General features: G+C 38.2%; 1 pseudogene; it reads left to right on the top strand.

The window, feature by feature from the left end:
• The first annotated feature begins 4,112 nt into the window (after nucleotides 1-4,112).
• LOC143401151 (olfactory receptor 7E24-like) lies at nucleotides 4,113-5,809 on the top strand (annotated as a pseudogene).
• Nucleotides 5,810-14,618: the final 8,809 nt, after the last annotated feature.

The following is a 14,618-nucleotide window of genomic DNA, read 5'->3' as shown; positions in this document are numbered from 1 at the left end:
GGGATATAAAAATCAAATACATCTTGCTAAGAAAGGAAATAAATGAAGAGTGCACCTGAACTTTCTTTCCCATAGAGGAAGAGCCAGAAAGAGTTGGTGGACATTCATTTTCTTCTCTACTTCTTTCTCCATTAATATAGGAAGTCCTTAGGGATTGGAATAACATGGGCCAATTTGGCTGATTATGAGTTCTGTGCTTTGAGCCTCCAAGGTTATACAATTGTCAGCAATCCGCTGTTCCTCTAGTTCTTCAGCAAAGTCTGCCATCCAGTGGGCTCCATACTTGTGTCTCCTCTTCCCATGGCTGTCTGCATCAGGAAGCTCCTGAGAATGCATTGAAATAAATACTGGGGACAGAACAAGGTGTTCACTTAGCATGAGGCAGGGGAGATCTGGTCATGGCCCAGCAGGCACACAGCATAAATCAATAAGTGCTAACAAGATTCTGGGTGGATAAAGGCCAATTAGAAAGCCAGTTTTTCCCTCATCAGGACAAACATGACAATTTGGGTGGCCACATGGGAGGATACCAATGTGCTAAATTTCAACTGTGAAGATTGACTTTGTACACATGGTTAGGTGAAATTTCCTGAGACCTCACTTGAAATTTTGCTTTCCTCCCACACTTGTTTACTCCCATAAACTCTCATCCATTATAGCAGCAAATGCATCCCTTAAGATTATTTCCTAATTACCCCAAAAGCTCTGTGAAGGTGATGCAGAAGATGGGGATGAGGAAGACAATAACCAGAACATCAGGAACAATTATTGAGATGTTCCCCAGTGCCAGGCAATGAGGCATGAGTTCTATACTGGTTGTTTGAAGTCATCTCCCTAATTTCCCACAGGGAATGAGTGCCACATTATTATTATTTTTTTAACGGAAGAGAAAGGAACATGGACGTTTTGTGCAACCTGTGTTAGGTGTTTAGGTCAAAAACTCTGAAGTTATGTTTGAATTGAGCAGCCTGATTAGAGGTGCAGGGCCTCTGGCTAGGAGGACCCTGGCAGGTCGTCACTTTCCCCAACCCCCTCACTCCACGATGAGACCCAGTTCTTCTCTGCACTGGACTTTGTTGGATTCTGGTAGATCAGTTTTCATAGTGGGTGGTCTTTACAGCAACGATTTAGGAAGAGTGCCTGAGATACAGGAATAAAGCACAGAAAGGGAGGTCCACACTCTTTCAGCAGAGAGCTCTTTCTCTACTCCAGGGCATACCTGTGGCTCTTCACATCCTCCTGCATTCCTGTAACCAGCCCATTCAATCTATGAAAGAGACTCACATTCAGGTCTTGATTTTATTATTACTCAGGAAGTTGGAAAGAGGTAAAGATGTACTTGGCAGATTCACTTGAGAGTTCTGGACCTCTGTTTTAAATGCTCTGCTGGTTGGGAGACAACAAAGGGACCAGTGAATCTCACCAGGTGATTGACAGTTTAATCTGAGTGCTTTCAGCTCTGCTCAGGGTTTCCTAAACTTAAAGCGGGTTGTTAGTGTCTCTGAGATTCAGCAATGTCATCCAAATTGAATTATAGTTGGTGTAACTTTATAAAGTTAGAATTAAGGAGATGATGTGTGTTCTGTATGTGATTAACATGTGCAGAACAAATAAAATACCGTCAAATAGTAGGTAGCAATTTCTAATGATAATGCTAATTTTCATACCATTTAAGTAAAATATAATTGTGACCCGAAATTGCCTTTTTCCTATTTCTGTTTTGTTGCATTTTGATTTTATCCTATGTAAAGTCTGTGCTGTGTCATTTGATAGAAATGGCCATCTTTCTTGTCTGAATCCCCAGAGGCAAGATGGTTTTTGGCATAGAGGAAGCATCAAAATTAAAAGAATGTTATTAAACTTTGAACAGACCCTTCCTTGTTCACAAATCCTGGCTGTACTTAGTGTGGCTTCAACAAACTTGATTTTTTCCTGTCTGTACTTTCACCATTTGAGGAATATCCCATAGAGACAAGATTGAACAGCTCTTGCTTGTGTCTGTATCATGGTCACCTGAGAACTATACTTCTCTCCCACAGCATCAACAACAGTCAGGCACTTGAAGAAAAAGGCAGAGGTTTTCACAGGTATCAAAAGAAAAACAGAGGTACAAAGAGAAGGAACAGGAATGTCTTATTGCTTGGGCCAAGACACATTTTAGTCTAACATTATCTTTGACATGATAATATGTACATGAATAGACTCACTATTTTCTTAACCATTGAATTCTTTTTAAAAGATATAATATCAAAATATTTGTTAGGTTCTAAACATCACTTATATTACACATTGGGTGGTGACAGGCATTGTGTTCCCTAATTTCATTAAGTAGTACATGCTTTTGGGAGGTGGAAAGTTTACACATGTTCTGCATGTGAGGCAGGTCAATATATAGCATGAAAACCTGGATTTGCTAACTTCCATTGCAGGGCAATGTTTCTCTTTTTTGAGTCGCATGGAAATAGTATTTCCAATACAATATAAATTGCCTTGATTAGTTATCTTTTAAAGATTATTACTAGAAGGACCTCAGTGATATTTTTGTTGGTGAATCTTAAGAAAAAGTGAATTTCACATATGGCAATGACTGTTTTTTTATTGGGATAGGGTATGCAGGTGATCAGTTATTACACTGAATATCCATCGATTGTGGAAAATTCAAAATATAACCTCTCCCCACTATTATATAGTAATTTTCACTTTTGTGAAATTGTGAAAGGCAGAAGAATTTTGAGAGGATTTGCATAATAATAAACTTATAAGGTAACTGATATTCCCCCTTTGGATAATAGTGCACATCACATAAAGCCTTTGCGTAGATGTGTGTATTTCATGAGTGACTTTAATCCACATGTGGATGCAAACTAGCACATTTCAAGGGTTATAGATGTTCTTGTAAGCCACTTAGATGAGCATTAGATACTTTTCAGGTAAGTTTTAAGGAAAACTGTTTATGGACACATACATCAATACTGATGTGGAAACATCAACAGCGAACTACACCCACCTGATTCATGACTGTAGCTGTGTTTGGGTCTGCAGGAGAATGGTCTCTTACAGAGATACAAAGAACTCAGTTTTCATAGGTAATTATTCAGACCTCTATCAAATGTGGGTTTTGATGCAAATATTACCAGATGTTTTTATTTTAATATGGATAGTGTGTATTAATGGAGAGTAGCAAAGTTAATATTCATGCAGAATTTTCTAAATGCCAGAAAATATTCTAAAGTTGGAATTCTCAACCCTGTTACTCACTCAAGAACTTCAAATGCACATTCTGATTAAAGTGATTTTTGTTAGAGACCAAGGTATCTGGATATATTAAAATCTCCACAGGAGAGGTAGGAGAGAATGGAAAGAGGAAGTTTTGGGGACTGAAGTAGAGGTGAGTATATCCATTGGCTGTGTCAAAATGATCCCAATTGTATGTATAACTATGGTGCACTAATAGTAAAAATCTCCACAGGTGAACATATTAACTAATGAACCCCCAAACCATTAACATTTAAAAGATTTTAAAAATACTCTCTTACAACAGAAACAGGAGGTAATTATCACTGCCATTTTATAGATGATGCAAATATCCTGGCTGCTTACATTATTTCTTTTATTTTTCTCTTTGGCATATTTTCCTAATTAAATCCTAAAAAATAACCTAGTTCCTTCAAGTAGGTGAAGTAAGTAATTGCAATCCATGTATCAGGGAATATTCATGTGAAAAATCTATTAAGTGGAAATAATGTTGGGACATAAACCTATGCTTGGGCCTTTCTTTGGTACTAAGGTCTTAATCTGTAAATTTGATAGGTTATGTTCTGAAATTCCATGAAGTATTCAAGGCCCCAATCAAGTCCAGCGTAGAAATATCACAAAAGAATAAAAAAGAACATTTTTATATATCTTATATTTCATGAATTATCCCAAATAAGCCTGTATAAAAATAAAATATTCAAAGAAGGTTCTTGTCTTTTATTATCTATAAATTATTGACGGTTTCAGTGTGCAATAATGTCACATTTTATATAAGTAAAAGAAATAACGTAAGCAGCCAGGATATTTGCATCATCAGTGGTACCATTGATTATGTGAACTTCACCATGTTTATCAAAATGGGGTGCAGGAGGAGAGAATAAGGAAGTAATTGTAAATTAAACTGTCCAAATTTTATTATGCACAAATATGTCACAGTGAATCACACTATTAGTTTCAATTATTACAAAACCATAAAAAATTTGAAGTCCATAAAAGCTAAGAATACTTGTATAATTTTTAAAGAACACATTTAAAGAGGAGGGGAATCAGAAAAATAAAATCTCTAGAAGAACAACTGCACATAAAATGTTTTCTGACTGAAAACAATCAACGTTGATTCAATTGTAAGAGAACGCAGAACTTGATGTTTTTAATATTGTAACTCAAAGAATTTGTCCCCAAGGATTTAGAATGAAGCAAGATATATTGGGCAACTTCTTATTTCCTTTCATTAGAATTATTTTTTTTAGAATGAATTTTTTTTCTAAATATGAGGAGGCCTATTACCTTTATATATTTTCTTTTCTGAAAGAGTAGGCTCCATTTTCCTGTGATTATGGACTTATTTTCTCTAATACTCCTGGTGTTCTAATATGGTTCATTTGAGTGTTCATATATAGGTGCAAATGCAAGGACAGGTCTAACACAGAAATCAATAATGAAAGTGTCTAAAAAAATTGGATTTTCCATAAATGTTTTTTTCAAAGAGTATTGACTTCAAGTTTGAATACTTGTGAATACATGAATTCAAATGAATTCAAATTAATACAGAGTGCTGGGTTCCTGTTTATGAACTTCCTTTCCCCCAACATCTCTCCCCACCCTTCCCAAGGTGTCCAACAAATACAGAACTACAAAATCTGAGGGGTGTCTCAGAATTCCATCTCCTGGGACTCTCAGAGGATCCAGACCTACAGCCCATCCTCTTTGGACTGTTCCTGTCCATGTACCTGGTCACAGTGCTTGGGAACCTGCTCATCATCCTGGCTGTCACCTTAGACTCCCACCTCCACACCCCCTGTACTTCTTCCTCTCCAACCTGTCCTTGGCTGACATTTGTTTCTCCTCCACCATAGTTCCAAAGATGACTGTAGAAATCCTAACTCAGAGCTGAGTCATCTCCTATGTGAGCTGCCTGACACAGATGTCTCTTTTTATCATTTTTGCATGTATGCATGATTTTCTATTGACTGTTATGGCCTATGACCGCTTTTTGGCCATTTGTCACCCCCTGCATTACTCAGTCATTATGAGCCCTCGCCTCTGTGGCTTCTTAGTTTTGGTGTCATTTTTGGTTAGCCTTTTTCACTCCCAGCTACACAATTTGATTGTCTTACAATTCACATATTTCAAGGATTCGAAAATTTCTAGTTTCTTCTGTGACCCTTCCCAACTCCTTAATCTTAGCTGTTCTGGTACTTTTTCTAATAACATTGTCAAGCATGTTATTGGTGCCTTTTATGGTTTACTCCCCATCTCAGGAATTCTTTTTTCTTACTATAAATTTGTTTCCTCCATTCTGAGAATACAGTCATCAGGGGGGAAGTACAAAGCCTTCTCCACCTGTGGTTCTCACCTAGCAGTTGTTTGTCTATTTTATGGAACAGCCTTTGGAGTGTACCTTGGATCAGCTGTGTCACATTCTCCCAGAAATGGTGTGGTGGCCTCTGTGATGTACACCGTGGTCACTCCCATGCTGAACCCCTTCATCTACAGCCTGAGGAACAGGGACATTAAGAGTGCCCTGAAGAGATTGCACAGGAGAACAGTCTAATCTCAGCACCTGTGGTGTCCAGTTGCAATATTTGTTGGAAAATACAGCAAAACTGTCAATTTATCCTTCGTAGTAATACTGTTTTTTTCAGCTTCATGGTTTTGCTATTTCATAGTGAATGATGGTGGCCAGTGTTAGGGAAAATAGGTTCATGTTGAATAAATAAAAAAAAATTCTGTAGGTGGATAATGATGATATTTTCACAATAACATCAATGTAATGAATACCTCTGAAATGTGCCCTTGACACTGGTCAAAGTTATTCATTTTAGTGAAATTTTGAATTTGCCATAATAGAAATGAAAATAAAAAGCAAATAAAACATATAAAAGAAATTAAAGAAATGAATAGGACACATGTACTTAGTGTCAGTAGTGGAAGAGCCAAATAACATTTTTGACATTTATTTTCCTCCCCTTCTTCCATCATTAATATGAAGTTCTTAGGTTTTGTTTTTACCTGGAGAAATATGACTAAATATGAGCTCTGAGACATGAGTCTCCAGGGTCACATTCAGCCTCTGCTTCTACCCTTCCGCTTGATGGTTCCTAGTTTAGTGGGCTCCATACCTGTGTCTCTTTCTTCCTTGATTATTTGCACCAAGAACCTGCTATCCAAAACTGCATGGATGTTCATCTTGAATGAGGCCATGGTACTCCCACGAGGGAGGTGTGTTGGGGCTGCTCTCCTGGGTAATGACCTACCAGATACACAGTGCAAGCAGTAACTTCTGAGGGAGGTAAAGATTGGAAGAGGGAATGTCCTATGCATTGCCTCCTTTTTTTCCTCAGGATGAACATGATGTTTGGGTAGCCACAGGGGGACTTTTAGTGGTGATGGTAACCAAAATATTATGTAAAGATTTTCTTTTTCTGCCACAATGACTCTATTTCTCATAGAGTTTTCTCCACCAAGGAGTAAATACACCTAGTTACCCTTGTCCTAAGCATTACAAAGGTGTATGAAGGTGATGAGGATAAGGAAAGCAACCATAAATAACATCATGAATTGCTAATGGGAGATTCCTGAGTGCCAGGTGCTGACCAGGGTTCCACACGGATTATTCGACTTCATCTGCAAAATTTTCCAGGCACTTTATTTTATTTTACAAAAATGGGGCTCAGGTTTTTGTGTAACTCAACCTAGGTTTTTAGGTTGAATAACTATAGCCATGTTAGAATTGCACTGTGGATTTGAGACGCAGGGCACATGGGCAGGTTGTCCCCTTCACAACCAACCTGTGCTTTCACTTTCCTCTCACTCCAGGATGGGGCCCCTTCTTCCCTGTGAACTTTAGTCCTAGCATATCTGGTAGATCACAGGACACCACAATGCCTGGCATCTGCTGCACCAATTAAGGAAGAATGGCTCAGAGAAGAGGAAAAAAATCAAAGAAAAAGTAGGCAACAATAGCTGGACACACAGGGTATACCCACAGGGTATCCTTGGAGCTGCCCACATCCTCTGCATTCTTACAATGAGCCCACTCAACATGAAAAGGAGACCCAGAGTCATGCCTTGATTTTATTATGATTCAGGAAACTGGAGAGTGGTCGGAGTGTACCTGAGATGTGCCTGCAGTTGAGGCCTCTGGAGCTCTGCTTAGAATGTGGCTAATATTAGGAAACACCAGTCCTAGAGACTCACACTTTAATTTCACTGCTGTTTGCTCCACTTATTATTTCCTGAACATAGAAATGGTTGTTAGTGTAACTGAGAACCAGGATTTCCATCTGAGGTGAATTCTATTTTATGCAGTTGCATTGAATACAAATTAAACAGAAAAGGTTTTGTTCCCTATTTCATGCATTAAATGTGTAAAATAGGGGCAAATACACATTGGATAGTCATTATTCATATGTCAAGATCATTGTCCATACCCTTCAATTAAAACATGTCCTGATCTTACATTACTCTTTTCCTATTTCTTTATTGTTACATTTTAATGTCATCCTTCTGTAGGTATGTGCTGTGTATTCAGATAGGAATGACTAAATCTTTTAATCTCTGGTTTCCCAAAGCCTATACCATGTTTGGCAGAGAGGAGATTTAAAAAAAAAGTTTGTTTACCCTTGACTAGACCTTTTCTCTGCTCACAGATCCTGGGCATAATCAGTATGGCTTCAGGGCACTGGATTCTTTCCTTTCTGTACTTACATCATTCTTAGGAATGTGTCATATATGAGATGGAATAGCTGTCTCTTGTGTCTGTGTCATGGACACAAGAGCCCTATTCTTCCACTTAACAGCATTTTTTTTTTTGTTGTTGTTGTTGCTGGGGATTGAACCCAGGGCCTTGTGCATGCGAGGCAAGCACTCTATCAACTGAGCTGTATACCCAGCCCTTAACAGTATCTTCAACATTCAAAAACAGTGGTAGAGACTTTCATGAGCCTAGGGAAAGTAAAGTGGTGGGAAGAGACAGAAAACCTTAGAGACATGCTTTAGAGTCTCCCATCATTCCCACGCTGCAGTGTGCTTTGACAATTGCATTTCACAGTAGATTGTTATGGTTTGGGTGTGAGGCAACACAAGGAGGTTCACAGTGAATGATTAGATCACAGGAGCTGTAACCTAGTCAGCATATTAGTCCACTGACCAGGATTAACTGGGTGGTAACAGAAGGCGGGTAGAGGGTAGCTGGAGCAGGCAGGTCACTAGGGGCATGTCTTTGGGGTTTCTATTTGGCTCCTGGTGAGTGTAGCGCTCTCTTTCTCTCTGCTTCCTGTTTGCCAGGTTTTGAGCTGTTTCCCTCCTTCATACCTTCCTGCCATGGTGTTCTGCCTCACCTCAGGCCCAGAGTTATGAATTGCACTAAACCTGGCCTGAACCTCTGAAACCATGGGCCAAATGAACTTTTCCTCATTTAAGTTGTTCTCATCAGATATTTTGATCACAGCAACAAAAAAGCTGACTGTAATAGTAGACTCACTCCTTAATGATTGAGTTCTTACTATTTTGAAAAAGCGTAATGACCAAATATTTATTAGGTTTCATGCTTAACTTATCTGTCATATTTCATGTGGCAATGGACAATATTATTATTCCATTAAGATGTATGAGCACAGAGAGATGGACAGACTGACATTACTCTGCCTCTGGAGCCAGTCAATATACATGCCAAAGAATGTTCAAAAGATTGTTGCAGTAATAAAGTGACAAACTGAATGATGTTCATTCCTGGAATTAAGTGCCATGTTATGGTTAAAGCATTTATTATAGAAGTGTGTCCTTCACAGACTAGATCCATCCACATGCCAGTATTACTGCTGTGGATGACATAGTTGACACCTGCTGTTTGCTTTAATGCCAGATCTAGTTCATGGCTACTCATTGATTTTGATTAGCAATTGCTGACCCCACCATTCCTGCTGTTTTTGGTAATTAACATTGTAGATATCATAATATATTATGAAAAATGGGGTTCCAGGGCATCCTTGGTGCTATAAATTTATGATCAGACAAACAGTGAAGCACTGTAACAGGTCAGTATAAATGATCAAAAACAAAAACAAAAACAAAAACCAGTTCTTTCTTCCTTATTAGATATTTAAGGGGTAGATGACCGTTTCCTCTTTATGTTTCACAGAGGAATTGTGGTTGTCTGGACTGTATTGTGGGACTAATGGAGAGTTTTAGACAAGGGTAAAAGTTTTAGTTTTGGAAAATCAAAAATTTCTGGACACGGTTGATGGTGATTTCTGCAGAACAAGTGAATGTCACTAAAGTGAGTGAAGTTTGCATTTGGTATGGTCACAATGTTATATTTTTTATTTACATCTTCCCCTAATGAAAATGGACATTTGAAGAAGATATGTCTTTTTTAAAAAAGTGAAAGAATCCAGTAGCACACACAAGCTTCCCCCTAATTAGAGTCAGGATCCAAAAAGTTTGTGGACATTATTTTGCTTTGCTTCCTCCATGAATGTTCAGAGGTCCTTAGAGATGGTGTATCGTGGACCTATTTGACTAATTAGGAGCTGTGTGCATTGAGCTTCCATGGTCCTTTAAGAGCAAGTCATCAGCCTGTGCCTCCAGTCTTTTCACTGATGGTTCCTGTCCAGTGGACTGCATAGGTCTGTCTCCGCCTGTGGTTGTCCCTATCAGAAGCTGCTGACACTGTATTCATATGAATGCTGTGGATATAGTCGGAGCCTTTACTGGGCACCCGTTATGGGTGGGTCTTGGGATGTGCATTTCTTGGTCATGACCCAGCAGAGAAGCAGTGTGACCCAGTAAGTGCAGAGGGAGCCAGTGGATGTGGGAAGTGCTGTTGGAGGTAGTGTTCCTCATCACGAGGACAAACATCACTGTTTGGGGGTCCAGATGAGAGGATACCAATATGCAAAGTTTCAGCTATGGGGTCTGTGAAGTTTACATTTCTGTTTAAGGTGATTAAAAATTTGCTGTCCCTCCACTAGTTCTATTTCCCATAAAAATCTCACTCAAAACAGCACAAATGGGTCCTTCTGAAGTGTTTCCTAAGCTCTATGAAGGACCATGATGATATGAACAGGATGAGGGAAATGAGAGTAGCCTTAGCCTCATGAACTGGTATAGGGGGCTTCCTAGATGCAGGTGCTGAGCAATGTGTTCTACATTATTGTTTCATTTCTTAAGCACTATTGGATTTGAGTTATGCATGTCCACTTTATTATTATTTCATAAAAATTGAAAAAGTGACTTGAAAATGTAACTTGTACTCCTTTGTTAGGTGGGAAAGAATGCAGTTTTGTTTGTACTGGGCTGTCTGACCATGGACACAGGGCATCACAGGAGAACCCTAGCAGACCGTCCCATCAGCAAGCCCACCAGCCATTCCTCTTCCCTGTCCCTGCAGAAAGAGAGCCTTGCCCACGATGCTCTTCCTCGTGGGATTCCTGGGGATCACAGGGCAGAGCAGTGGGAGTGCCTGCTGCATGCACAATGGAAGAACAGTCACAGGTCACAGGAGAAGTCACAGTAGGGGAGGCTGATGATCATTCAGCACAGATCACACTATTGGGCCCCCTCCAGAACCTCCTTGAGCTCACCACATGGTCCCTTATGGTTGAAAATAGACCTCTCAGTCTCAAAGCAAACATAAGATCAGGTTTGATTTCTTGTCTACTCATGATGCTGGAAAGACTTTAAAAATGTGGCTGAGCCTTATTGAGACATCTGCTGGAAACATTCTGTTTTCTGGTGAATGATAAAAATATTAACTGGATCAGATTCAGAGTCTCACATTTCCAATTTGAATCTTGCCACCAGACTCATCTCTGAGAGGTAGGGAGGGTTATTTGTGTCTCCGAGACTCAGCATTTTCATCTGAGTTTATTTCTATTTGATAAAACTGTAGTGAGTCAGGATTAAATGGATAATAGTTTCTCTGTATGTGATTAATATGTGACATCTATGAGGTTAAGGAAACATAAAACTTAGATATTATTATTATTGTTATTACCAATGACAAACTTAATCCTCAGGCCACTCAGCTAATGCATGAAGTGATCTGAAGTTACCATTTTCCTACTTCTGTAGGGAATGTTTTATGTATGACCCTATAGATGCATATGCTGTGTATTTGGGAAGGCTACATCCCTCTTTCATTTTGGATTTCACATAGACTGGTTTTCTTGGCACAGGGGAGGAATCAAAAACATGTCAGTTGCATATAGAAGCAACCCACCATTCTTTCCTAAAACTGGCCCAAATCAGTTTGATTAAACACACTTGGAGTTTCTGTCTACAGTTTCATCCCTTTTAGGAATGTCCCATGGAAATAGAGGCAAGTTGAGATAGTGTCTTGTTTGTGCCCATTTCATGGTGATAGAGCCCTTTATTTTATTTATGAATATCACCTGAAATAGTCAATTTTTAAAAGATCATGGCAGAGACTTTCATGGGCTTGAGTAAAGGAACGGAGGCAGGAACTTGAAGGGGTTACTTCAGGCTTCTGCCTTCAACTGGGACACACTTCTGCATTTCACATCATAAATTACCCTTGACGATTGCTTTCCTCCAGCATTTGTATTTCCCTAATCATGGGATATTTTTCTAAAATCACAAGGATCAAAGTTTATTAAGATCTATACTTCCCGTAGGTGCCACACAAGTTGTAGAGATGCGCCTATTGCTCCACAAAGTAATGTGAGCAGGGATAAGTAGAGAGATTCCCACACACCTGCACACAGTGTCAGATTAGTAATGCAGGATCGAAATGCTGCTTTCTGGCTCCAACCCAGGCTACTGGAACCCGGGCTATTTTTCCTGGAACAAAATAGAAATATTATTCCCTATACAAGACCAAACTTCTTCGTGAGTTATCATGGAGAATATATGACTATTAGGGTGCCACTGTATGTTGGTGATGAAAGTCATTATTAAGTGAATGTAGGTGTTAATGACTTCTTTTTATAGGGCCATGCGTGTTGGTCATTCATAGCAAGATTGGACATGCATTATAGTTGGAAATCAATTGTCCTCTGCTAACCTATTATACAGAGACTTTTGTTTGTGTGATGTGAAGAAAGGCACAGGAAGTTTGAAATGATTGCCATACTAATAACTTACTGGTTAAATGATGCCCTCTCTACAGTTAATGCTTTGCATCAGATCCAGACTGAATGAAGTAGAAGAATATACTTCACAGGGACTCATTTCAGGGTCAGTAGGAATTGTGTTGCAGACTCCTTAGATGAGATTTAAATACTCAGGTAAGTTTTTTTTAGGGACAAGTGTTTATGGGTACATTAATAAATACTGATGAAGAAACTCCAACAGAAAATTGCACTTCTCCAGTTTATAAGAGTAGGTGTGTCTGGGAAACAGGTTTGCAGGAGAATGGAATTATGCAAAGATACTAAGAACTCAAATTTCTTAGGTAATTGTTCAGATCTCTATCTAATGTCCTGAGAGAAGTATTATCCAATTCACATAATTAAAAATAGGAAGTTCCTATTATTAACTATATTAATAGCTAGTATTCCTGGAGCCTGGATATTGTTAGACAGTGGGTTTCAATTCTGGTGTAGGAAAGAACCACCACACACTTCACATGTACACATGCTGACTACAGTGGTGTTGGTCTGACAACAGGTGGATGTAATAATGAGACAAAACTACTAGATACGCAATTTGAACATTTTCTTTTTATATGAGAGTTTTATTACATAACTTTTTAAGTATATGTAAAATGAACTGAAAAGTAACTCATTACTCAGATGGAACATTTGCTAATTATATTTAATTTCTTTTGTGCTTCTCACCTGTCCCAACTCAATCCCACTTATTCCATTTTTGGTGAGTTCAGATGTACATATATTGAATATCATAAATCTTAACTAGAGTTCTCATACACCCACCCACCCGTAAAACCTTACTGCTTTTAAGCGTAGAACATTGGCAATATCACAAGAAAATTATCTGTGTCCTTTCCCAGGCAACTTTTTCCTCCCCCAGATGAAGTTACTTTTGAGAATTTTTAACTCTAGGTTCATTTTGCCTGAAATCATACAATATACATGGTATTAGATCAGCTGTCTCCGCACACAAAATTTGTGAGATTCAAGCAGGGTGTGTACTTTCCTTTGTTTTGCTGAGAAGTATTGCATTATATGGATTCAGGACGATGTGTTTTAAAAAACATTTTGGTTATTTCTTATTTTGGACCAATAGGACTACAGGGCCTGTGGACATATGTAAATACCTATTCTACTTATTTTAATTTCTTACTAGTATTTACATACTAATGACAGAGGTTTTCAGTTTGCTAGTTTCTCTGAAAATTTCAATATGCATTTAACATACCACAATCTACTTAGAGTTAATATTGTATGACTTTAATGACTACAAAATAGAAAACATTATAAGTCTTTATTTTCTTCTATCTTTGTATGGCTGTTGTATATTTTGTATCCACAGATTATAAACCTTAAAATATAGTGTTGTAAATTTCTCGCTGAATAATCATAGGTTTTGAAAAAGAAATGTATTACAGTATATTCAAAAGGATTTACATTAAGCCAGGCAATCTATTATTCTCTTTTGTTTTACCCACGGTTTTGCATTCATTGGTGACCACTCTCTGCACTAGTAACTACTATGGTATCCTACAGGTGATTTTCTGTTTCATACAATCCCCTATATTTAGTTTTTATTAGTGAATTGTAGTTATACACTATACTGGGTTCATTTTGACATAATTACACAAGCATGGAATATAATCTGCTCTGATTCAGTCCCTAGCACTTCACTTTCCCCCTTTCTTTCTCCCTCTTCCTGTTTTGTTTCCTCTATTGGTCTTTCTTCTACTTATTTACACTTTTTAATATTAGTATTTTATAGATACACACATAGGGGAAATTCACTGTGGAATATTAACATATTCCATATGCTAATTTCGTCAATTTCATTCCACCTTTCCTCCCATTTCCCATCCCTCCTCCCTTCCCTGACCCTCAATCCCTTTCTATACTGTGTTGATCTCTGTTTTCATGAGATTCCAACCCTTTTTTCCCTTATTTTGATCTAATTTCCACGTATGAGAGTTTCTCCAGTGTTTTTCACATGAAGAGTGCTGGACTTTGTCAAATGCTTTTTCTGCACCTTTTGGAGGTAATGACAGATTCTTGTCCTTAACTTCATTTATGTGGTGTATTAAATTTATTAATTTGCATTTGTTGAAGAAACATTGGATCCCTGGAATGAAAACCACTCAATCATGCTATACTATCTTCTTTCCATTTTTTTGAATCAATATTTTTTTAAGAATTTTTGCATCTATGTTCATCAGGTTTATTGATCTTAGGTTTTCTTTCTGTGATATG

This window comes from Callospermophilus lateralis, chromosome 1 (genome assembly GCF_048772815.1).
Source record: "Callospermophilus lateralis isolate mCalLat2 chromosome 1, mCalLat2.hap1, whole genome shotgun sequence".
Taxonomy (NCBI): Eukaryota; Metazoa; Chordata; class Mammalia; order Rodentia; family Sciuridae; genus Callospermophilus; species Callospermophilus lateralis.
The sequence above is the reverse complement of the archived record's forward strand: the minus strand, read 5'-3'. Positions and strand labels throughout refer to the sequence as shown.